Source organism: Anas platyrhynchos, chromosome 9 (genome assembly GCF_047663525.1).
Source record: "Anas platyrhynchos isolate ZD024472 breed Pekin duck chromosome 9, IASCAAS_PekinDuck_T2T, whole genome shotgun sequence".
Lineage (NCBI taxonomy): Eukaryota > Metazoa > Chordata > Aves > Anseriformes > Anatidae > Anas > Anas platyrhynchos.
In genome coordinates this window covers 3,020,184-3,046,688 of record NC_092595.1, presented here as the reverse complement: position 1 = coordinate 3,046,688, position 26,505 = coordinate 3,020,184, and positions in this window count along the sequence as shown.

The following is a 26,505-nucleotide window of genomic DNA, read 5'->3' as shown; positions in this document are numbered from 1 at the left end:
ATTGAAAGTATAAAGAAGGTCAAGCAACTAATCTGGAAGGTGCAGTGTGATTTGAATAAGGAAAATATTGCAGCTAACCCTTCAAGAATGGTAGTTCGCCTATAATGAATTAGATTTCAAATTGAATTTTTAAACAATGCCAAAGACACTGTGATCCAATGTGCCTGACCATCACAGGGTTAAGGCTAAAATAATGTTAGTTCAAAGAAATACAGTAATTATATTCACTTCTTTAATACTTGCACTAATAATTTTGTCATTATAGAAGTTATCAATTTTATCCTATTGGATTAAAATTTTTGCTACACATTTGAAGACAGTGGTGTTATAGGCACAGAAAATTGGTTTAAGTGCAGTCAAGCAAAACACTTCTGCCAGTAGTAATGGAAAAAAAATCTGGTCACATCAGTTCAATTAGCTACACATATGATCCAAATGTTCTGATTTTTGATAAAGGACTCTACACCCTAATGCGCTTTCCTCTAAAATGTGACATCTCAAATCCTGTAAAGTGCAGAATGAAAATACTGTACAAGTGTTTCTCTGGCCTCTGTGACCTTTCTCAGATCATCTGGACACCTGAAAATTCCCTGCCGTTACAGTGGCAGAGTACAACGATGAGGCCCTTCATCTCCCCTGATCTGCTCCTGTGGTTTTTGGCCTTTTGTACCGCAGTTGCAGCAGATCTTTTGAGAATGTTTCCTGACCTGTGTGATCTTTAACCGTAAATAGTGGATATGCTGTGGACCTTTCACAGACTAAGCATATATTACACACCTGCTGCAACTACAGAGCATGCCATAACTTGTATATGCGAGTTCCTCTCTTCTGGTCCCAAATCCTGTTTCACCTTTTAAGAATCCCACAGAGTTGAGATGGGGCAGCAGAATAAGCAGCCAAGGAGAATCACAAATACATCCATCATTTATTGCAATACACCGTGACAGCAGAACAGTTAAAAAAAAAAAAAAAAAGTAACACTGGAAGATTTCAGATGAGTGCTACTCACAGTGGTCAAAATGCTGCAAGTGTTTGAAGATAGAGCTGAGCAAACATTTACTCTTCCATGAGCTAACACTGAAATCCTGCTGGGGGTTCTGAACTGCCTGTTTAGAGCCAGGGAAAATTTATTTCTGTAACACGTAAGACACACAGTTTTTTTTAATTCAGGTCTCTCATTCTATTCCAATTCTTCTCACCTAATTTTTGACACAATAATAAAATACAGAGATCCCAGCAGAGACTGTAGTTTCTGATTTAGAGTAGATTGAAGTGGTTTAAATGTCTTGTTTGCTTGTGACTTTCATGGAAATTGAAGTGTTCATAGAAAAAATAAATCTCAACAGATTCTGTGACTATTCTTTTATTTTTGTGTTTATTGAATGTACAGATAATCAAAAGGTTCTGATACCAGCACAAGCATCTTATTTTCCACACTGTGATTTAATTAATTTATTGTAACTTGCTAAGCTTTGCTATAAACAAAACACAAAGATTTTTCCATATTAAGTGAGTTTGACTTGAGTGGCTAGAGAGTTTGTGACTAAGAGAGAAGTAATAAGAAGAAACAGGAGAAAGAGATCTCACTAATGTTAATGGTGTTGCACTTGGTTGCAGGGAAGTTCGACCTGACCAATTTCAGCAGCTTTATTTCTGTATACTTTTGTATTTCTGTATACTTTTTTATTATTTCTGTATACTTTTTTCACAGTATAGGAAACTTCTAAAACCACTCATTGTTGGTAAAATTCATCTGATTACAGAAACTCTGAGCTGTGAAAATTGCTTAAATGGTTTTTGAACTTCTCTTTACATCTATTTCATGAATGAGTGTTTAGGTTTCAGAAGATAAGCATAATAATAATCTTAGTGTTGTAGTTGATAAAGGGAGGCAATGTCTGTAACTACGCCATCATTGTCCACTATAGCATCAAATACAGCACCAGAGTGCTCTATTTGGATAGCATAATGCAACTTTTCTTAAAGCCTGTGCTGCTACCAGAGGTAATTTTTTTTCTATTTTTGCTAGAAGTCTCAGCAGCCTGAAGCAAATTGGAGAGGGCCACCACACTGGCCCTCTTGATCTCATTGGTCTCAGTGACAAGTCTGAATTCTTAACTGTAGTTGTAAAGTACCCAAGGGACTATGTCAATAAAAACAAAGCCATTATTTTTACAATATTTACCTTTCAAGCATTTTTGTTGTTGTTGTTTTAAAGTGGCCATAATCAGTGGATTTTCACACAACTACTACTTTAAAATTGTAGATGTTTCTTTGAGCTACTTGGGCTCATCAGAGCTCTTGTGTGTCACTCTTCGTGTGGGAACTCATAATGTTACCTCCATTATTCCCATCACACTGTAAGGTCTTATAAGTCACCTTACACTGATCAGATTTGTCTTCCATATTTAATAAAAGAATTCCAGAGTACTCCCAAAGACAAGAAAATGATTCTGGGGGATGAAGGTAGGATGATCCTTCAGAAAGTGTCACTGTTCATTACAAGCACAAGTAATGATCCAGAGACTAATTTTCCAAGACAATACCATTCCATCCCCAAATTCAACGTGTCCCTCAGGGAGCAGAGTAGTTCATGAACTGGGATCAAGTACTTATGGAAATAAACATGAACATTTATTGAGATGTCAATGGCTGTCCTAAACTTCAGTGCTTCTTCTTTCAGCCCGCTGTCAGAGCTAATTTTGACTGTGTACCATCAGGTGTACAGGCTTATGCAAATGCTCTCCAGCAGCCTCAATCACAGTGTATAAGTGAATACAAGTGCTGACTCAGCAAGAGGGTTTGTCAAAGCCAACCAACAACTAAAGAATGAAAATGCATTGCTCAAGTCCTATTTTTGTGTACGTGATTTTAAATACTTGGGATTTTGCCTGCACATGCTGTGATTGGTCCTGGAAGGCTTAAGAATTCAAGTGGAATGAAAAAGATTAAATGGTCTTGAACATCCCGCTATAAAACTGAGAGCTCCAGAAATTTCCTGAGGCTATTTTTGATAGGCTAGTTAAGAACCATGATGCTTAGATTCTGTTCTTTGATCAAACATCATTCATCTAGCTGTTAAAATAAGAAAACTTGGCATTTTTTGCCTTCCAGTCATTGAAATTGGCTGTCAGGATACCTGTGTCATTTGCTTTATCGTCATGTAGCTGCTGACATGGCATAAAATATCATGAAGAATTTAACAAGGAAACACTAACAATTGCCTGTGAGATACATCTTGTCTGCTCCTAGGCTTATATGAGTCTCTTTATCTGAATATATGCAAATATGTCCTGAGACCCTCTTATGCTATTAGAGAGGTAGCAGACAAGAAATATTTGAAGAGAGGGATAGAGGTGGTCCAGTTATTGAGCTGACTCTTTCCAGGATGTAGTTTAGTTGGGAAGACCCAAACTCCTGAAAGAAGACTTTAACCTACCCTTCTGCCCACGTACTCAGTGCCTACAGGATGATTTTGCCTAGACAGTGGCTTCCTTTGCTTCATCTTTACTATATTCACCTGTAAACTGATGATGACTTTCTTCAAAGAGTATTTGAGCTCTAGGGCAAAACAACAATAAAATACATGCCGAATACCTCCCTGTTTGGAAACCAACATCGATAGTTACAAGGAAGGGGGGTTTCATCCTCTAATCCTGTATGATGAAATTGTTCCACATATTTTAAGTCATGAATCTACTGTAAATGGAAAACTATTGTCTATAATGTCAGTTCATCACTTCTGAGACTGCCTTTCTCATAGTACTGTTTAGCCTGTATTAGATTATGGAAAGAGTGATTGTTGCAGTGACGTGACTGATGAGCTGTATCAGCACTTACTGGGTAATATTTAACCTATTTCAGAACATCTGTCCAGTTAATGTGGTTTGCAGGAGAGCTTTCTGTCTTCTCAAGAATGCAATGACTCTCGAATTAATAAAAAGGAACTAATTTTAGAATGGTTGAAATGAACAATTCGGAGACCCATAAAGGCGTTTCTGTATGTGGCATTAAATATAGCATAAATTAATTTGCTGGAGTGGTTAAAATGTACGTGACGGGGTTTTAGTGGGAAAAAAAAATAATGTAATGCAACCAAGAATCTAATCAGAAGACAGGGAATAAAGCACAATTTATGCTTGGGACTGGGTTTGCCACACACGTTTTTGCAAACTGTGTACTTGCAGAAGGGGACTCAATTAAATATACTATATGAAATTAGACCAGCAGGGGGATTGCAGTTAGTCACATAAAAACATGCTGAAAATGAATTAAAACTCATTAAAAAGGTGTATAATTACAGTTAACTAGCAGGGAAAAAAAAAAAAAAAGTCTGGACATAAAGAACAGGATGTTAACAAAAAAAGATAAGAGATATGCTGCCTATGATTGGATAGAGAGGAAAAAATGGGTCATGGGAGCAGAAAAATGAGCCCACAGCAGATCAGCATGATGAAGTATATCAGCAAGAAAGTGCTTCTGAATATCTCGTTAGTGGGAAGTGTGCCTGAACAAGAGGGTTACATATCTGTATTCTTTTTTATATTTTTTTTTTTTCTTAAAGTGTCACTAGATTATTCCACATACATTTAGTGTGTTATTTATCTCCCTTAGCACATACCAGTGAGGGATAACAGCCCAACCATTAACAACAAAGAACACAAAGCACTTAACGGGAGGCTGTGCTGAATGACCTCCTGAGTCCCTTCCAACCCCAATTACTTTCTGAATCTGCCCATAGCTGCAGCACCACTGTCTATGGCTGATTTGTCTGAGCTGAGAGAGACCCTCTCTGAGTTAGCCTAAATGTGGTGATGTCCAAATGATGAATCCAACTGCCCTCTGCTACTGGCCAAGGAGAGACCAGAGCTACTTCAGCTATTAGAAACATCAGCTTCAGCAGCCTGGGTTCCCATCTCACCTTGCTTACCCAGTTCCTCAGCAGACTGGATAACACAACATGAATGGCAGCACATGGTGCATGACAGCTCTGACATAAAAACAAAAGCAAAAATTTCTCTTGCACCACCCCAGGGCATGCGCGTGAATGGCACATCCAACAGCTCTCAAGGTCACAGCAAAGATCCTGCCTTTCTGGCAAAGATGAATTTGAGTTCTGTTCAGCTTCAAGCTCATTTTTCCCTTAGTTAACTTCATGCTTTTACTTAGCTCTATCTTTCTGGTCCAGCAGCCAATTCCAAATTTAATAAAATTTCTCATGTAGATCTCATTTTGTTCTATTTATCTACATTACCAAATTTCTCTGCCTCTTATTCCCTTTTTTTCCTGAGATTCAGACCCACATCTCAATATTATTAGAATACAACTCATTTGAAATTCATGCCTTCGGGCAAAATAATTCTCAATATCATGAAAAACATCCTGGCGAGCATTACCAAGACAAACTGTCACATTTCCTCTGATCTGCAGTACAGAATCAAACATCTTCAGCAATCTTTACTTTGATGCTTCTAAGACACTTCATTTTCCTGGCTGCCCCAACCGACAACGGCAATTTCTGGGTTAAAAGGACTTTCTCATAGCTCTGCCTTAATGCTTCACTCTCTCTCTGCTCTCATCCTGCAATCCAGCTCTCATATTTCTCAATCAATATCTTCCAGAGCACCGTACACGAACTGCCTGGGATCTAACGAGAAGCACCATGTGCGACTGATTACCTTCCCGATTTGACCATATAGATGGCAAAGACTTTTGCCATTTGTACTGAGGACCTCGGGTCTGAACCATAAGTGATTTCTGTGCCAGCAACTTGCCAAGCTGCAGGGATTTGTTCCTCCTGGCTGCCCCCCTGCCCATGGCTACAGAGCAGCCCCAGCGCAATCAGTGCAGGCTGCCCCAGCGGGACGGGCTCCCAGCCTGGCGGCACATCAGCAGCGGACATCGATTGAGGTAGATACACTGGTGCTTACCCTGAATTTATGAATCCAGGAGTCTATCTCTCATTACAGCTCACAGTAAATCATCCTCCTCTTGCCTTTTCTTGGAAATTGCTTCAGCTCCTGCCTTTACTTCCATTCTTTTATATATCTAATATATATATATATATATATTAAAAAAAAAACTCTCAGCAGATACTGTGCAAGTTGAAACAAAACAAAATAAAATGAACTATGCGTTTCCAAATAAATAACAGAAGAGTTTTGCAAAAGCCTCTAGAGCCTGTGGGCAAGAGGACATGGACCCACACCCCACTCCAAGATTTTCTAAAGTAATCTCAACCTGCTTTTATTTATTTCTCTTAAGGAAGCTGCAAAGTTGGCTGGATAGGCTGGTGGCAGTAATAGGCTGTTAAATAACGGATAGTTTCACATTGCAGAAAGGATGACCGCTCTGACCTAGCACATCTTTTCACGACTCCCACCATCAGAGGTAATCTGGTGAGAGGAAAGCTGGGGTAAGAGCATGGGGCCAGTGCACGGCTCCTGCCTGGGTCAGCAATGCTGGTCTGTTATTACAGGGAACATAACGAAAGGCACTTGCTCTGCAGAACAGCTTATCAGGCAGATTTTTAACACTTCTGGACAACCTCAAAGCAGAAGCTGAGACAATCAGCAAAATCAAAATATCAGTAGATCACATCAGCTGCTTTTAGTTCCCTTTTACGAACAGGTAACTTCAATGGAAATGTATTCAGGCAAGGATCATGCCTCTGATGGGCTCCCTCCTCCTGTACTCCTTGTCACTGAGAGACAGAAAGTCTGTAACTTCCTGGTTTTACTGTTTTTCAGTACCTATAGGCATAAAACCCTCAGCTTTCAGGCTGGGAACTTATTGCAGTAGCTTGGGGCCAGATTTGCTTCTCTCCTTACTGTGCAGTTTTCTGAACAAGAGAAGCTGTCTGAGCCCATCTACCCTTCTCCTTTCTGCTTGCAGCACACGTGCATGCAAAGGACATTTGAGCTCTCATTATCTTATATAAGCACAGGTCCTATAGAAATTGTACATTACACGTGCATGGGAATTGATATCAAAGTGCACAGGTATTAACCTTACTTTGCATGCACAACTGAACTTCTAAGTGATTTTTGTAAGGATCATTTTGTGCAGAGATCTTGCCCTCTACTTTAAAAACTGCTTTGTTTTATATGACAGTGGAAGTACCCACTTACCTTAAACACCCTTCCTTTCCTGCAGCCAGCATCCAATTCACCACCTGAATTTGGAACAAGGCTTTTAATAGTTCTCCATTTTCAGCCTTGCTTGCACTCGGGATGGGGAAAGGCTTGATGTCTGTAAAAGTGATCGCTCTAACCATACCAGCACAAGTCTTTGCAGAAATGGTGGTAAGAGGGAAGGAAATTGGAAAAGTAAGGCTTGAGAGCATAATCCTATTAAAAATGACTTTAGAATCACTATGGGTCATACACACACACGAGAGAGAGAGAGAGAAAGAAAAAGCTTCTTCTCCATGGGCTATTTCTACTTTATGTGAAAAAATCTCATTAGTTTTCATCTGGGTTTTGCTGGTGTCTTTTAAGAACTTCTGCTTTAAAAATATATTTGTTAATATGCTAAAAGTTCCTTGATTCCTTTCTTATGGTTATTTCCAGCTATGTCTCCTCTATTTCTTCTCAGGCAAAGGAGAGCGACCACAGGGCCCAAAGGTGCCTCACCTTTACAAAAGGACTGAGCTTCAGCAGAGCCTTTTCCAACAGGACTACAATGGTGTTATTTAAATCCAACACCAGTCAGTAAATACACCTTGCCTGGCCTCGCTCTGTGGTCCAGGTCTGACAAACAGAGGTAACCATCACCCTTCACATCCCACAAGGCTGGAGAAGCTTTCAAACTGCAGCTGGGACCAATTTAAGTTGTAAGAAAATTGGCCTGCCCGAGACAGGGAAGGAAGAAATTTCCACCACCAACGTCACTGAAAAACTTCTGTCTGTCCTCTGGAATGAAGTTGTTTGCATTTAGACCCAAAGGGATGATAGTAGTGTATGATACGAGTGAAAATAAAGTTTTCCTATATAAAAACTCCAGAGTATTGTTAACAAGACTTTCCTGTATTAACTTAGATTAAAAGTGTTAGCGTTATTGTAACTGGACTGCTAGTCACTATCTTTTGTATCTTCTAATGCAGGATGGACAAAATACATTGCTAATGTCAACAATGGTTCCCTCCAGCCATCTCAGCAAACTAGGACAGAAGATACAGAGATGAAAAGTATTGTTTGACTTTAGCTATTTACCTCCTGGCAGCAAATATCTGCTGTGTTGAAAACTTCATATTTGAATAAGGAAAGGAAAATGTATTTTCTGTTAACAGAAAGCAATGAAAATAAGTAATATATATATATATATACACATATATATATTAGACACAAATAAATTATTTAGCCCATTCTACAGACTATAGGCTTTCACTTGATGAAGACTGGTTAGACATTATATATATTGATGGATCTGTGACAGGTAATGTCTTTTATAAGATGTGATAAAATTGGAGGTTATAGGTGAAGAGTGATACAATGAGCTATTCCCATATCACACAGAAAGTTGATGCAAAGATTTTTCATGTACTGATTGTAGAACAGGATACTTAACATTTTGAGTGTCATTTGATGACATTCACGAACTGGTAATGACTTTGAGCCAGTAATGACCTAGACTGGATTTGGATTGGTGACCTAGAGGTAAAAAACTTTACAAGGTATTACTGTGACATTGCCATCAAGCTCTACTGCCACTTAAGGTCCATCCTTTAGATATATATCCACATTATTAAGAGTCTGACACTCTACAGAGTGTTTGCAAAAGAGACCAGAATTGGTTTCACTAAGTTAAAACTACCTTTAATTTAAACAGGAGCAGATCTAAGCCAATGACAATCACACATATATTTCCTCTCCCCCTGCCCTCTCCTCAGCTGTCATTTTTCTGTAACCTTGCTCCACACCCTGAGGAACAGAGCCGAGAAAGTGACCCCTCAAGCAGACATTTTATGATCTGTTCCACTCCTACTTTTTTCTGCTGACATTACAGAAAACAGAATAAATCATATGGTTTAATTATACCTGTGGATTAATAAAGAGGGAAACTCCAGGGCAATAGCATATCAAGAAAAAAAACTCCTGTATTCTGCTGGCTAGAATGGGATGAGGTATAAGGTGAGATAAGCCCTCCTGCTCCAAAGGAACCTCTTTTTACCCAGTCTTCTCCTTGGGACATTACTTTGTTCCACAAAATGAAAGCTGGCAATTTGGACTTAAATGACAGTACACTGTGACACCCTAAGCCATCCTAAGAATGCGAAAGCCACATTCACTTAGATCTAATCCTCTTTGGGATATCCTCTTTTAATCCTAATTCCAGTTCCAGTTTAACTTGGGGACTGCCTGAACAGTTGCAAACTGGCCTGCTTTACTGGCCTAATTGGTTTAGCTGAAGCTGGAGCTGCATTCCTGATGGTAGCATTTGTAAACGTATCCTGTGGTGGAAAGGCTGTAAACCCACAAGTCAACAGGGCTTTTCCTTCAGTTTTGACACAGGACAGACCTCTCAAGCACAGACCTAGATCCTCCTTTGTACCAAAATACAAAGCTGATGCTAAAATACTCATTGCTAATTAAAGGAATAGCTGATGACATTTATATTTTATATATTCTATGTAGATACACATAGTTTTTTGTTTTGTTTTGTTTTTCCTTTTTCCTTTCCTGCTGATAGCAAACAAAGCTTCAGGCACGGTTCAGGATGATGTACAAACTGATGTGCCATGCTCTGCAGCTGCTGGGAAGCAAGAGCCACTGGCCCATTAGAATAGGAAATTAAATGATACTGGCTATCCTTTTGTTTTTCCACTTATCATTTCCATATTTTCACTTCCACACAAGAGAAACAGGTAACACCAAGACACACGCAGAACTCAGCAAGGTCTTTGCCAGAGAGTGCAGCCCACATGTCCTGCTGTGGCATTTCTGAGGGATCCACAGAAATGGCCCATAATAGCCAGCAGGTTTTTTTTCAATCAAATCCATAACAATTTCACTTTATCATATAGCACTTCACTTTCTATGTTCCTTCTGTTCCAAACCACTAATGCACTTAGAAGTAATATACAAAACACATTTTGAGGAACATGGCTCTTTTTCCTGGGTTTTGAAAATGCTTGCAGAATTATGGTCAGAGACTGTATTTGTTTTTTGGAAATATGTAGATGAGAATACTGACTTTATTTACATGTTACACATTAGCTAGCCATCTGTCCTCTCCCAGAATAATGTAGAACAGGTTTTTCAATCATTAAAAATATTAAAATTATAAAAGCAATAAAATTTGTTTGGTATTATCAAATACAAGTCTGACTTATTCTCCTTGAATTTTTTGTAATGTATTAAAAACTAAAACCAGCTTTGATTAAAGACATTATTGGATCCAATAGCATTTTAAAGAAATATAAGAAATTTGATACACAAAAGAAAAGGTAATAACCATCTTATCTAGTGAAAATTAATTAAAAATAAATCTTCAGAGAAAAATGCTGACACATACACTCTGACCAGTTCTATTTCTTAGGATAAAAAATATTTCATAATTATTGCATAACATTTTATATAACCTTCTGTGCTAGACACTAGCCTAAATTGTTACTGTGAAAAAAATCCGGATGGTAATAATTTCAATGTAATATCACTGAATTGCACTGAATATAGTTACTATCACATATACTCTTCCAGGGCAGGTGTGATTTTAGCCATGCTATTGTGATGAACATGCTGACAAGCAAATCACTTATGACAGAAGAAAACTATTCATACTTATTGCATGAACCAAAATAGAAAGGTTTTTCTAATTTACCAGAAGATAATTTCTTACACAATTGCAATGGCAGGGACATTATTTCTCATTTAGACTATGAAGGCCTCTTCTTCATTTATGGTAAATATTTAAGTGCTCTCTTAAAAGAGAGAACACTTTTACTTATTAAGCTCTAAGTTGTGTTTTTTTTGTTTGTTTTGTTTCTTTGCCTTTTTAATGATTTTTGTGAAATCACAGATTTCATTTGCTAAAGAAAACCAAATTGCAGATTCATTTGAAGACATTAAAAAATTGCATGAATATAACTTTTATTGATAAAAATGGAAGTGGCTATTTTGTGAATGTTTTATCAGAAAATACTCAGCACAAAAGTCTTCCAGAAGTACCTTTATATGTAAAATGCTATTTCAGTGAGGACAACAGAGTTGTATTCATCCAAAAATTCCACAGAGGGACGAGAAAATCAAGACTCTCGCTACTCTTCAGTGATTACATTTCTTCATTCTGTGTTCAGTCATCTGGAGAAGTTAAGCTCATCAGGCCATGGCTCTCCATCATTCACTTATTCTCCCTTTGAGCCGTGGATGTAACATGTTTTCTCTTCCTCAACAAAGCTGAATTCAATATATATATATATATATATATATATATATATAATCTTTTGACTGTAACAAGTAAGAGGTCTAATTTCAGTATCAGCTCAAAATCTGTTCAGATACATATCCATGAGTGCCATTTCCTGGGAAATACATCCAAAACAGAAATGGGTGTGGACCTGGGGCTGTGTCAGCCTCATTCTAAGAGGGACAGTTTATCCATGGATAAACTGAAGAAGGCTCTCGGGGACTTCTTACTACAAACATGCCTATCTCTAGTCCTGGGTTTTAAGAACCTTGCTGACTAGAAACTCAGAATTATTGTTCATATATGCAAATCTAAATAAGAATTGTTTCTGAAAAAGCTGTCTCCCACATGACAAACATGTCTAAAAATCCCTGTATTTCCATGTTAAAATTCCATTTTTTCTTTTCTAATGCTAGCTTGCAGCAAACTTCATTTCATCTTGAATGTTTTCAACCAAGGCACAGAATAAATAAAATGAAGTTAATAGACATGTTTTGCTGTTGTGTTTGGAGCATGAAACATGAAAATAATGAAGTGTCTGGATATAGACAACAATGGGCAAGCATTTTATGGAAGAGATGCACAGAAGAAATAGCTGAGATGTCAAAACTCCCAGAAACGTTTCCATTCACTCCAGAAAACACCTAAAAAGTTGGGTTAATGTGAGAAGCACAATCAGACTGTTAAATATTGCACAGCTATTACTGCTAGATGTGCCTGCAAGAAAACTTTTAAAAAACAATTTTTTATGCTGTCTCTTCAACTCTTTCAACACATTGAAGAGTAGGTTGTCTTTGTATTGACTTGCTTTGCCTCATAGGAGACCCTCATATAAACATTTTGGTCTCAACCCACTGACATTTTGAAATGAAAAAAGTGAAAAGGTTTCACCTTATGTTTCTAAGCTGATTCTCAAATTGAAAATTTCTCAAGTGAGAGAACCTTGCTGTGAAATAGTAACTTCCAAGGATTTAATTTCTGGTACATGGTCAAAAAGAAATGTTTTGAAATGTTTTGTTGTGGTTTTTTATTTCTTCATACTTGAAATTCTACCAAAGTCTTCTAGAGGAGACATTATCTTCTCAGAAGAAAAAATCTTTTAGATGTATCATTGAAAGTTACTGATATTCTTTTTTTCCTTTTTTTTTCCCTGAGAAAATCCCATATTTTCAGAGAAAAATATAGTTTTTCTGTAGGAAAACTTTTGAAAAGTCGTATTTCAATGAAAGTTGATTGATGATTTGCACCTGTACCATATCCTTCCACTTAGACTATGTATTTTAACTAAGAACAAGTAAAATGAAGCCACTGGATGGATAAACAAACCTCAGAAGTATATACAATAAGTATGGAGAAAGTTGAATTCTGGTTAAAATTGACTTCTCATTACCCCCTCCAGTTCTCTAAGATATTTTATCAGTGATTATCATCTTATGGTTAAAACCCAAACAATGGTGGGACAGTACACTGCCAAGTACCCAGTCAGTGTAGTAATGAATTGAACGTTACTTGGTTACCAAGAGTTTTGATACTAATATTTCTCCAGAAGCTTTAGGGACTTTCAAACGTGGGAAAAATTTAATCACTAAACATATAATAAGGAACTGTCTTTTTTACTTGGTTCATTTGTCTGAAGATGTCAGTATATTGCTAATCTCATTTCTTCTCTGACTTTAAATTCATCTGGGTTGAAACAGACACTTCTGCATTCACCAGTGCTAACTAGCAATTAAATTAATATTAGTTTTGTTTAAAACCAATGTCAGTTTAATTTGAGTTGCCCAATAAAGAAGAAAAGGCTATGATGAAATCTCTGAGGAAACTCAACAGTTCCTGACAAAATTGTAGGAATGATACATCCTTAGCAAGAATGTGGCAACATAAATCATCAAATCCTTGTTTGGCAATTAGAGGGAAAATAAGGATTAACGAAACTATTCCAGCTCACCACAATGAAAACTGTGAAACCAACACACTATGTCAATTTCAACATTGCTCTATTTTCAACATATCCTAAATAAAATTGAATGGTTCTGCAAGTCTTACCCATTTTTCCCTTACCAGCCCCAAAGATGTGCTTGTAATGGAAGTATTTTGTTAGAGACATGTTGCAGAATGATAATAAGAAAAAACCCTCAATTTTACTTCAATTTCTTATGCACTGGAAGAAATTTGTGCAGCTGAAGAGGCTTACTCTCTAATCCACTTGGCACTCCATGATACACACCATGTTTGACACTGAGAGCCTTCTAGATCCAAGGTGAGATCAGCCAACTTAATAACAATTATTGCCAGCTGGACTCAAGTTGGCTGTCCACAACCCCAAACCTACCACCCTTCCTCCAGCCAGAAACTGAACTGCAACTGGTGGCAGCCAGAGCTCCTGCAGTCTCCTGCCTGTCCTCCTGTCCTCACCCACCTTCAAATTGTGATTGAAGCCAGACAATCAGCAATAATGGGTTGCTGTGACATTGTCCTCCAGGACTATGCAGAGCTAAACATGGGTGGGGGGAGCATACATGTAAACTTGATCACTTTCACCATTTATCACTGACCTATTACTAGTTTACAATAATTAACCTCTTGTCCACCTCCAGACTACTAATTTTAGAGAAGGATTAGAAGAGATCATTGCCTTTAATTGATCTTTGCTGTTGGAGAGGCTGTAGCCCCAGAGCCTGACAATTTTGTTAGAAAGTTCAGCCCTCAGGTGGTACAGACACAGCCCCATTGCATTCCTCGGTGGTATGCTGCATCACACCAGACGAGGAGCTCTCCCAAAAGTCAAATTTAAAGACATTACCTGGAAAAATCTCTCCTGTACTTCTGTAAGGTGGACCGAGCTGGCTGAGATATGAGTTTTGAAGCTGTGCTAAGGTGTGGAAGGTGAATGGTGCACAAAACCCTGTGTGAGAGGTACTGGTGTGAGAGCTCCTGCAGGGTAACAGTGATCCTTGTCAGTCTTTTCACCTTCTTAATAGCAAGAATGCAATTGCATTGCAAGCATCTATCCTGTATAGACAAGCGATCTCTGGCTGCTAGACGCTTCAAAGGCATCAGAAAGACAAGTCATGCATCGGATGGGAAAAGCAGCAGGCGCGGGGAGGGGAGGTAGCAGCTTTCCATTGCCTACACCCACTGAACAGCAGGATCCTTTATCTCTTCCCCCTTTCCCCCCCTCCGCCTGGTAAAACAGAGGACTAACTTTATTTTCAGACATTCTTTCCTCCCTAACACAGACTTACTATTGAAGGAAAAATTGTATTGCACACTATAGAGAACAATTTCATCAACTAATTTGCTTTTATTGCCTTCCAAGGTGCCCTAGCTAGCTGTTCAGTCTCCAAGGTGGGCACGGGGAAAGCTAAGATTGTTCTCATTACTGCCTTTCACATTGCTGAAGTTGTGGCTGACTGCAATATTCTGTTTAAGTGATAATAGTTTTGAATATTCCCCATGTTCAACAGGAAATTAATTTCATCTAGAAACTTTTTACCCAGCAACACTTGGTTGTGGTTCACTTCTAAACCAAGAGGATGTTCTCCTGGATGCTGAATACATGGGAGGTGGAAAATTCAAAGCAGCACCTCAGAACAAGGGTTGAAAAAGCACTGACCAGACACGCTGGGCTAAAAGTTCATTGGAGATGGAGGCAGTGAGTCTGTACCATTTTAATACCATGTATTTTTTAAAAGTTCTTACCATTTTAATTCACTTTCCGTGGCAAGGGAAGTAGGATCTGGGAATGGGACAAAGCTGCTCAGAAGCAAAGGGCACTCTGACAGAGCAGAGGTGCTGCAGTCAGCGCAGGGGTGAACGAGCAGCATGCTGGGCACCGCTACAGCAAGGTGGGTGCTCTGCTTCACACAGCAATGCAAAGCCAGCTCTGCTTCCAAATCCAAATCATCCAGTGAAAACAAGTCGATGGATGCAGCTTCTTCTCTCTGAGAATCATTTACAGACAGCCATCAACTGAGCCTCACTTAACCAAATGCATTATTGTTTTGAAAACATTTCCTAACTTGCTTATGGCGAGGACCTCCAGCTTGTGCCCCACGGCCTCTCACCAATTTGCTTTTAATGTTCACTGTTGTTACCATTTGACTGCTCATCGAAATCCCAGAGTAGTCTGCCTACTCCCTCACGGCACAGCTGAGCATTTCAAAAGAGGGAGCCAAGGACAAAATAACCTGCCATGAGTACCAGGACTCTACCAAAAACTGATGCAGAAAATACGTAAGGACATATTCTGACCAAAAAAAAAAAAAAAAAAAAGAGCTGGATCTGTTATTAAGCCACTGTGAGGAACTGAAAAAGTTCTTCTAACATTTGCAGAAAATAAGGGGTGAATTCTCAGCTGTTTCAGATCGGGTCAGCTCCTTGCTTTGATGCCATGCTCTGCCAGCTGGCCATCTTTCCTAGAGGAATGGCTGGTCCCCATGTTAGCAAATGGCACTGGTGGCCTTTCAAGTGGAGCCTGACAAACTGTTTCCTGTTAACGTGGTCACTCATCGAGGGGGGATAAGCAAGCAGTTGCCCTGCGCTTCTTCACTTCTCATTCTGCTTTGTTTGCTCTTCCAAAGAAAAATTGTGTGCTTCAGCTTTCAGGTGCACTGAAGTGTTTCTTCGGAACAACAGCTTACCAAACTGTGGGATTCCTCAGAATAAAATGGAGTATAATATAAACCTACAAGACATCTTTATTGTTAAAGATGCTCTGTTTTACCAACAACAATAGTAACAACAAATAAACAATAACAACAACAACAAAAAAACTAAACCACACAACCAAACTCAAAGGCATACCTAGTCATTTAAAGAAGAATATAACACCATGTTTTTAAGTGCTTAATTACTCTTTTCAAGACCTTTTAGTTTTCATAAACAAGCTTATATGTCAAGGAACAAGAACTTGAACAGGATTTTAGCAAACAGAAATGAAAAGCTGAATTACCTTGTTGTCTTTCCAAGCAGTATTCCAGGGTGTCACTAACGCAACCTTTTCTACAGGAAAAAATTCTCTAGAGGATGAGTTCCACCAGCAACCAGAGGACTGAAGGCAGCGTTTTGTGTTTAATAATGCTCTCCTAACCTGTGATTATAAGAGATCTATTTTGAGTGAACACAGTTTTCATGCTACAGAAAACAATCTGATAATCCCAATCAGAGCTTCAGTAACGACACCAGAGAAGAGGGAAGAGAAGAATGAACATACTGATGTGGTAGACATCCAGTAAACCCAACAAACAACCTTTTGGGTGAATACAAATGAATTATTTGCTGGAGTAATTCAACATATTTCCTTAAACAGAGAGGGGTAGGGGATGATTCAGGTGCCGTTTATGGAGGCAGAGTACTCCTTTGGGATAGCCTGGGCTATCTCCTCCATGACCTGCAGATCTCAGCAAAGCAGGCACCCAAGTGACTGTAGCAGTGGAGACCCATGTGCCCTGAGTTAACACTTCTCTCCTCAGCCATGTGAGGCTGGCAGTGCTCCTGCTTCTCCTCTTTTCACTTACAGAAAAAATTAATATCTCCAGAGAAATTAATTTTGCAGGTGGAAAAATAGAACTGAAGGCTTAGTAATAATGAAACAAAGACAAAATGCAATACATTTTGTACTTTGGAGATATAAATTTTATTCTAAAATGCCATGATATGACCTACTTTTGTGCAAACCTTCACAAGCAATGTGTTGCTATGGTGGGTGAATTTTATTTGTCATTGGCTATTCTGGACTACAGGTCTACAAGGCATTTGAAGAGCAATATCCAGCACGACCACTGTATCTGCAGCTTCCAGTTACTGGGGAAGAATCACAGTTCTACGCTTAGAAAAAATATCTCATCTGCCTTCATTACAGATTGATCTTCGCCCTCTATTATTGATGCAGCTGACAAGACAATCACATTAAGACTGCTCTGAAGAAGCTGACACAATGGAGCTTTCAGATATAAATTTATAAGTGTCCTGACTTGTCAGTTTTCCCATTATAAATCTTCTTTGGAAGGGGATAAGGGGAAATAGCTAGTTATAATTTAGCCATGAAAATTTAATTATCAGCTGAAATCTGCTGAATTTAGAAATGAGGTTTGGTCATAAAACGGCACGTGTGAAAGAGACTGAAACCAGAAGATACTTGACATCTAAGATGCATTGGGTTTACTTGTTAATAAAACAGGTAATTATTGGAACCTAAGATTAAACACTCCTTTCCTATAAGAGTAAGAAATACAGAAAGAACATCTGAGATACATCAGCAAGGTTTCACCTCTTCCATACCTCCATAAATTACTGAACTTTAATTTATGGTTAATCAAAGTAAGTAATTATGTTCAAAGTATTTTTTGCCCCCCCCTTTTTTTTTTTTTTTTTTTTTTCTCTCTCTGGTCAGTTGTGCAAAGGTCAGGCCCATCCTGGGAAATCACTAAGAGACACATGCTTTTCTGCCACCTTGTCTGTGGTATTCCTGGCTGCTGGGCACCTGTGGGCACACAGGAATCCACCCTTACTATCTGGGTGTCTGGATGCAGCCCTTTCCCCTTGGGAAGGCAGGGCCTTAACTGTACTTGTACTTTTTCAAGAACATCATGGTGATTTCAAACTGCTATTAAAACAGATAAGGCAACTGATGGAGAAAAAATCAGTCCCCTCCAACTAGCAGGCTGCTCTGTGTAACCGCATCAGATGTTCTTATAAGCAGAGGATATAGAAGCATTTTGTGCTACAGAATTTGAGTAATTCAAAGCCAGGATTAAAGCGATATTACAGGCCGCTAATCGTTAATGCAAATGCCTGAGTTAGCAATTCTGGACACAGCCCTAGGCACAGACATTAGTATTCAAAGCAAGGACATCACAAACAGAGCTGCACACTAAAAATATAAGAAAAAGAAAAAGAAAAAGACAAGAAAAAAAAAATCACTCTGCAGACTGCAGCTGCTCAATATAGGTCATGTTTCAATTTTAATTTGAATCATCATCTTTCCAAGTCAAATTGACTAATACTAGGGTACCTTTTCCAAGAGCTATGTGGTCCAATCAAAGATCAATTTAAAGTGTGTTCAAAGAGATCGATTCTTCTAATTCATGGACATTAGAAGCTCTAAGCTCTGCTAGCATCGCCAAGACGTGACCAAAGCATCATTCAGCTGCAGAGACACAGACAATACTCAGTGGATGTAGATTAACTGAAATGAATTTTTATTAACTCACCTGGCAACATAAGCCAGAAATAAAGCACACAGAGCTCATTCTTCCTTGAGTATTTCACTGTGGCAGCCAGCCTTAAACTTTCCTGGTCCACTGGGACCTACCCAGCTTTCTTCAGGTAAGGTTCCCCAGATGAAGACATGTGAAGACAGATGTTTTGAGAAATACATACACTGAAAGACACCTGGATGTTTATCATCCACCTTCATAAACCTCAGATGTCTACCTCTACAGGGCCTAAGAGCTGCCATCCTCCTTATCCCTAGGGCATCTCTTGTTTAGCTCCTCCACAGAAAAACTCGAGAACAAATGTTCCAACATTAAATATATGAATTTCCAGTGTGTTATCCAGCATTCCACTGTTTTGCATTCCAAAATACAGTGTAGAAAACTAGCACATGGACTGCATTTGGGTTCCTGAGCCATCCAATGTCCTTAGGTAAACTGTAGGTAATGAATTTTACTCCCTCTTGTTGGATTTTATGCTGAAATATAACCTCTGTCTAAAAGGGAACTTGTCTTGACTTTCTTCAGGTGAGTTTTTGGTTTTTTTCAGGTACCTCAAACAGAGAACTCAGCATAACTGTTCTGCTAAATTCATACATTCAGATTTGGGAAGCTGGACCAACCTTTTCCTTTTCATTTTTGTTTTTGCCACACCATTAGTTTTAATTGGCAATATTAGTAGCAGAGGCATGCGGCTCAGTACTTGCTGCCTGTTTGCTCCTGCTGATGCCAACGCCAGAGTCCCTCTGAGTCAAGTCAGTCTTCTTATTTCAGGCTCGCATTTTTCAACGCCATCAAAACTCTTAAAAATGTACTTTTGAAAGCTCAGCCTTTCATTTCAGATATATACCAGCTTCATAATTTAAAAGCTGTTTCCAGAGAAAAAGTGTATTAAAAATTGGAAAACCAAACATGAAAGCTAGTAGATACTCAAACAGAATACCGTGAGATTCCTCTGCCAATCTTCCCATGTGGTCATGGTAAACTGTTTCTGGATTTTTCATAAAACTCCATGGTTTGAGTGACCTCTGTGTGCAATTTAACACCATCTATTACCAGCCTGTGGTAAAGCAAACACAGCTGCCTGGGGATTCCCAAGCCAATTAATTCTGTTATGCACAAAAGCTGAGGTACTCTAGCTTATAAGTAGCACTTCCATATTTACAGGAAATAGAAAGCAAGATATAACCTAAACGTAGTGTTTAATATCTTTCCCAAAGAAGAATTTTATGTTTGGTGCATTAGAAGGTTATTTCATACTTCCAAATTAGTTGGAAGGATCCGCTCTCACTGTAAGAAATTACTCTGCATATGCAACCCCAGCTCCGCTGGATATCTAAATGCTGTTATAGCAACTGAAAGAATAACACCTCATCAGCTCGAAGGATTTCAGGAGTATATTTAGTTAAGGATATGTGAAAAAGATTCACAAACTGGAGATCGAGTAGTTATGTGTAGTTACATGCCTGGCTGTGAAAGATGTGGAGAATCACCTGCACCTAGCATTCTGCGTGGGGCTCTGGTGTGTTTTCCAGCATTTTCATTCTTTTCTCACTAGATCAGAATTGTAATTGTCTATTTGTTTTGATATGTATTTTTTAATGAGTTAGATATATTGTTTTGGGTAAGCTTTGAAATGCTTATATATAAATATTCAAATATATATATATATAAATGCTTATTTAAAAATCCAGCATAGTTAATGTTTGATAATAAAACCAATAGTAATTCTTTCTGGTAAATTATTTATCTGGGAGTTTTCTTTCTACTTTGTTTATTTTTCCACTTCAATACCTTTTGCAAATTACTTATTATTATAATTAAGATAAAGCAGTGATTGCAGAAATGCCACAGAAGAAAGTGGTTCCATGAATCCGGGCAGCACAAATCAGATTACATAAAACACAGTGTTTGAACACAGCAGTTAAGTAGCCTAGTTGATAGTGCCACGAGAGGTGATGTTATTTCAAAACCACAAAAGCTTTAAAGCAGCTTGAGCATCTGAAATGGATGTTAAAGACTAATGTGTTATACCTGCAAAATGGCAGAGCAAATCTGTCATCTAGAGAAGTGACTTTGTTGCAGCATTGCAGTTAGGAATTGAAGAAGGAAAGTGAGGCATTCATTTTGGGAAGTTTTGTTTATGTTTTTGTTTTTCAAGTCATTGGCAGCATATAATATACCATTAGTCTAACCATAATCTTATATGTTGTTTACCTAAATAAAATTTCTTGACTTCTAAAATACATCAGGTGATTAAATAAAGTAGTTCGTCTAAATTCTTCTCTGTTTCTCTCTTGCTGAAATCAAATGGGAAGATACAAATACAGGCACTGAAGGAGCACCAGTACATAAAGAAGAACTCAAGAGATTTTCTGCATGATGGGGACACACTTGTGTATTTACAGTGAATGTTCCTACAAAGAACCTTTTTCAGAAATTTCTCCTGCCTACTTTACCCTCTGACTCATCTTTTGGCCAGGACTCCAACCTCCAAGCTCTAGACTCCTGAACTGGAAGTGGTTATCCAAAAATGCGCTTCTTTCCCAAGTGAGCCTTACCTGATTTCAGCTCCATGCATTTCTACATCTTATTTTTGTGTCACTCCTTCACAAATTATGTTGATGACCCTCTTGTGAACATGTCAGTACAGTGGGGTAATCATTCCAGATTTATGGCAAAACCAGACATAGGAGAGGTCTAAGTGGCATCAGGCTCTTGAGCTAAAATAAAGGGCTTTCTGTTACCTTAATAGGAAAAAATATATATATAAAAAAATAAAAATAAAAATATAAAATACCATGAATACGGTGATGGAAAAACATTTGCAGTGACTATGCTGTTTTCAGTAGGTTTTGTTTAATGAAACCCTCATTTAAACAACATACATCAAAATGTTTAAAACAAATCTACAGAAAGCTAAGCCAAGATCTGCTATCTAATGGCTGATATTCTACACCCTGAGAAAATAAAATATCACTCAGCAAAACAAACAAGACAACCATTTTATGAAATAGAGGAAAGCAGTTTCCTCTAATGCAGGAATCATGGATTAAATTTCCTGGCTTGCAATACACAGGAGGTCAGAAAAGATGTTTATAATGGCACTTTCTTGCTTAAAAATCTATGAAAACAACTGATTGGTCTGTCAGGTTCAGGCTATATTCTGCTCTGTTACTTTCCAGTTTGACCTCTTAATCCCATCCATCTCTGAAACAAAGTTAATATCTTCCTAAATTCATTTAAGTTCTCCTTCAAAGATTCTGAAATCAGTGAGAGTTTTTCCACTGGGTACAGGTTGGGCCTAAGGCCTCTTTATTCCAAAAATATATATGGACGTATTGAGAATATATTCCAAATGTATGTTAGTCTTTATGTACTATACCTCAGTTTGAGTTCCCCACTCATTTACACTCAGTAGATGATATGAATTACATTGCTATTATTTTTTTTCTTGTAGCACTAATTCTAAGCTTAATCCACAGTCCAAAAAAAAAAAAAAGGTTAAAATGCAGCAAAATAATTAATTTGCATTCTTGCAGAAAACAGAAAATATCATGAACAGAAAACCAACACCCAGAACAAGAGGAAAATCATAAAATTTCTCTATAAATTTTAACCTTTTTTAACCCAACAAAAAGCAGACTTGTAGTGTTGCTGCTGTTGGAGAATACATCCCATTTCATTAAAAAGTAATATTAATAGTATTTAAAGAGGAAACATAAAGGAGATCTGCCCTTTTACTTGGGTTTCTTGCCTATGTCTAGGCATCCAAAACAAAATTTTGCTGGTGGTTTTTGAGAAGGGAAAGATGTTATTGCCTCTTCGTATCTCATGACGACACGTTTCCCTTAAAACACAGGTGGAAGGGGCGATACCCCAGTAGCTGAGTTGGCTTTGTTTAACTGGGCCCCACAGCTGGACCAGGAGTACACCCTTGTGTGAGCAAATGCTGAATCAAAGATGAACTCTACCCAACAGATGAAGACGCTGGAAGCAAATGCTCCTAAAGACTTTGATCTACGTTAAAAACAGTCATAAGGCATTGCTGAGTATTACATCTGATATTTTCAATCAGTAGGTGAACACTGCCCAACTTTTTTTTTTAAATATTTATCTCATTTATTACTTTCAGAACAAAATGAAAGCACTAATAAGTACTGTGAGGATTAGCATATCTGAAACCTAATCGTTCATGACTTGTTAGCAGATAACATTAATTATATAAACTTTTTGTGAATTTCTAATTATCTTGTACCATTTTCCCTCACGGGAATAAAAAGTATATTAGGACGTGCCACACTTTCCAATAGTCTGCATTATTTATTTATGCTATATTTGTACTCTTAAATGTGTTGAGTCATTTCAAGCAATTTAGAATATTTGCAAAGTCTAATCATCTGACATAAGCCCTGGATCAGGAAAGCATGTTAGTATTTTTTTGCTGCATTTTCAAAAGTGACTATAATTCATCTAAAAAGACAACAAGAAATAATTTTAAAAATCTAGATGTGTAAGATCTATTCAGAATTATCTATTTTATCCTCTGTGAAAAGAACTAACTATAGCAACTAGGGCAGAATTTAAACATGCAGTAAAGTAGTATGGAAATGCCGTAGACTCAGCCTTCCTTAAATTAATGTTAGAGTTAAGATGATGACTTCAAAATATTTAGTGGGTGACACCAGAAATGCTACATTTTGAGAGGATAATGAAAGCCCACATCCAAGGGTCAGGTTCAACTTCCTGAACCAGATGCTTCCTTGTAAGGCCCAGACCTTTGGCACTGGAACACCTATCTCTCATGAAATCTATATTTTCCTGTTCTCCTCACTTGAAAAATAAATGAATAAATAAATAAAGGATGGACTAAAAGTGCTACCTGCTTGATAGGGAAGTTGAACAGAAACGCGTTATATGTTACAAGTAATCCAAATTCTCCAAAATGATGATTACTGCTATAAATGTGAATTTCATGAGACTGTTCTCAGTGGATTCGCAGCACCTGTCCCCAAGCAGCCCTTCTCAGCAAGGGCTGAGGAGGAGCCGGCTTCTGCCTTGCTCCCCCTGCTCTGGTGCAATGCTCATGCAGCCATCGCCCAACCCAAGGCTAACAGCACGAGCCTCTCTGAGACCAGCAGCACATCATGGGGAAGAATTTTGTATTTGGGGACTGAATTTTGAAATCTATGCTAAATGCATTTGCTCTTTGTCTCTAGTAGGATTCATTAATTCTGATAGGAAAATATACTTTTTATATTATTATAAATCATATTTATTTGTTATTCTACCAGTTATGCCTTGCTACTGTGTTCAAATAGAAGCAGATTGCTAATTATGTGCCACAATAAAGTTTGTAATGAATGCTATCATTAACTATTCCTTTATGTCCGATGAATTAATAAATAATTTCTTCCTCAGCCATTACAAAATCATTTTGCATAAAGACCCCTGATGCACTCCTGCTAGAGCCTCCACTTCCAAGCCCCTCCAGGTAAGTATTTATTATGTATTTTTAATCATCTCTGGGATATGATACACATTTTACAACACAAATACATGTTCACGATTTTACTATTACCAATGACATTATGTATGAAGGACTTCATCTGGCTACAGGTTTGCTTGTATTTAAGTAATTAAGCTTGGGGCACTCTTACCATCCAGAGTGAGCATACTTAAGAGTGTTGCTTATCCCCTTCTCTGCCAGTTTTCCAGATGCCTCTGAGTAGGGTTCAATCACCTCTCAGATGCTTCCAAGGCATGAAGGTCACTGCCAAACACTAACCAGGCTGGCGGTGGCCATCACGTGCAGAGGATGGTCTGTGCCCTGGCCCTGCTCTCCCCAGGTGCAGAGCTGCAGCTCAGAGCCCATGAGCTGCCCCTATGCAATTATTGCTCGCAATGATTTTGCCTAAGATACAAAGACAAAGAGGTTTCCTATCCCACTACTGAGCTTTCCATTCCATTTGCTTAAAAAAAATAAAATAAATAAAGTGTCACTGATATAAAAAAATCCCCTGTGAGAGAACAAGAGTATCTACTTCTATTAAAATGCTTTCTCCCTGCAAGAGGGAAGATAGTGCAGCTAAAGCACCGAGTCCAGTATGAAATCAATTCTATCCGCTGTGTATAACGAAAATGTGAAATATAAATATGAATGCTCTTCTGCTATTATAAACCTTGGATTTCTGTATGATGAGTGTTAGCCTATCTGTATTATTTCCAAAAGCTTTTTGGAGTAATGCATGTAGCACCAGTCGTAACAACTTGTTCCTTTAAAGGAACGGTGTGATGCGGCACAAGCAGAGCAACTTAAGCAGCAATATTACAAATGAATTGCATCTGCAGCCCTGCTAGGAGCCACTTTTCATATTTTTTTTTTTACCTGAGCTACTTAAGTCAAAGTGTATTTCAGAACTGAGGACTGGGTAACCTAAGCACAAAATCTGTTATGATAGCAATGATGATTATATTTATTTGCACTTGGGTAGAAGGCAAGATCCCCGGTTATGCACCAGGAAACAAGAATGTGAAGCACTGCATAACCTGTGGATATTTAAATGGACTTTATCCCTAGAGCTTACACAATATATGAAACACCCTAATGGCAGCTACTTCTCTATTCAATTGTATTATGCACGGGTATCCTGGTTTAGCAAGCACTCCAACATAGTTTTTAATGCTGCAGCTATTTCCAGACCAAAAATCAACTGATTTTCAGTCAAGAAATGATAATCAAGAGAGCTCTGGCTCCTAACACACAGATTTTACAGAAGCTTGTCCATTACAATGGGATAAACACCTACCACCAGTATTTCTAGGAGTTTTGTGCATTACTTGCAATGCTATCTTAGAAGGGTGCTAAATTTCTATTACATGACTTTCATTAAATCAAATGTAGTCTGAGCAATGCTTTCATCACAGATGTGACGATATACAGCCATACACATGGCATTATTTAGCTTGGGAGGAGGAGGGAATATTCTGGGGATCCATTCATTGTTTTAGCCATTTTGCCTGTAATAAAATCACCATGGGCTTATCTAAATCCTACTGAAGCCACAGACAACCTGTCCATTAACCCCACTCCCATTTGACAGCTGCCGCAAAGCTTTCACTGGCAAAGTCTCACTGAAGTTTTACTCCCTTTGCCCAGGAGTTTTTGTTTGTTTGTTTGTTTTTTTGTTTTTTGTTTTTTTTTTTTTTTTTAAAAAAGATTACAACCTCATGATTACAACCCAGTGCTTTAATCACTTCCAAGAGTGCTAGCAGAAAACTTCAGAGGGGAAGAAAATTAATAAAATGATCAGGAAAGAGCTAAAATGAGCTGGAAAGAGCTACTCAGTTGAGGCTGTCTTTTAGCAATGCAATATTCATACAATAAATCTCACAAGTAAAATCAATTTAACAGCTTTTTTTTTTTTTTAAGCTACATTTCAATCCCCACACAGTGTTGCCACATGCTTATATTCTGTTCGTTACCGTTCAATAATTTAATGGTCCTCACTCTCGCCTTGGGCTCATGAACCCACAGAACTCGGAGATACTTTTTATTAGAGATTCCTTGCCAGAGGCCTTTCTTAGGTTTGCAAAGGCCACACTTCCCACTAGCCAGCTTCATTATGCAGAATTCACATTCTGACTTATAACTATGAACCAAATGCTAAAGTTGGGAAGTGTATGAAATGTTATGAGATAACCCACAAATAGAGAAACCTCAATGTCAGAAGACAGGAAAGTGGCCATTCGGGAATGCAAGTGGAATGATGCTGCAGAACAGACCCCACTAGAGTTATTTTAGCAATGTCCCCCCAAAAAAACTATTTTTTTAAAGAAACCAGATGCCAATAAAAACCCCAATTGTTTATAGCAGAATTCA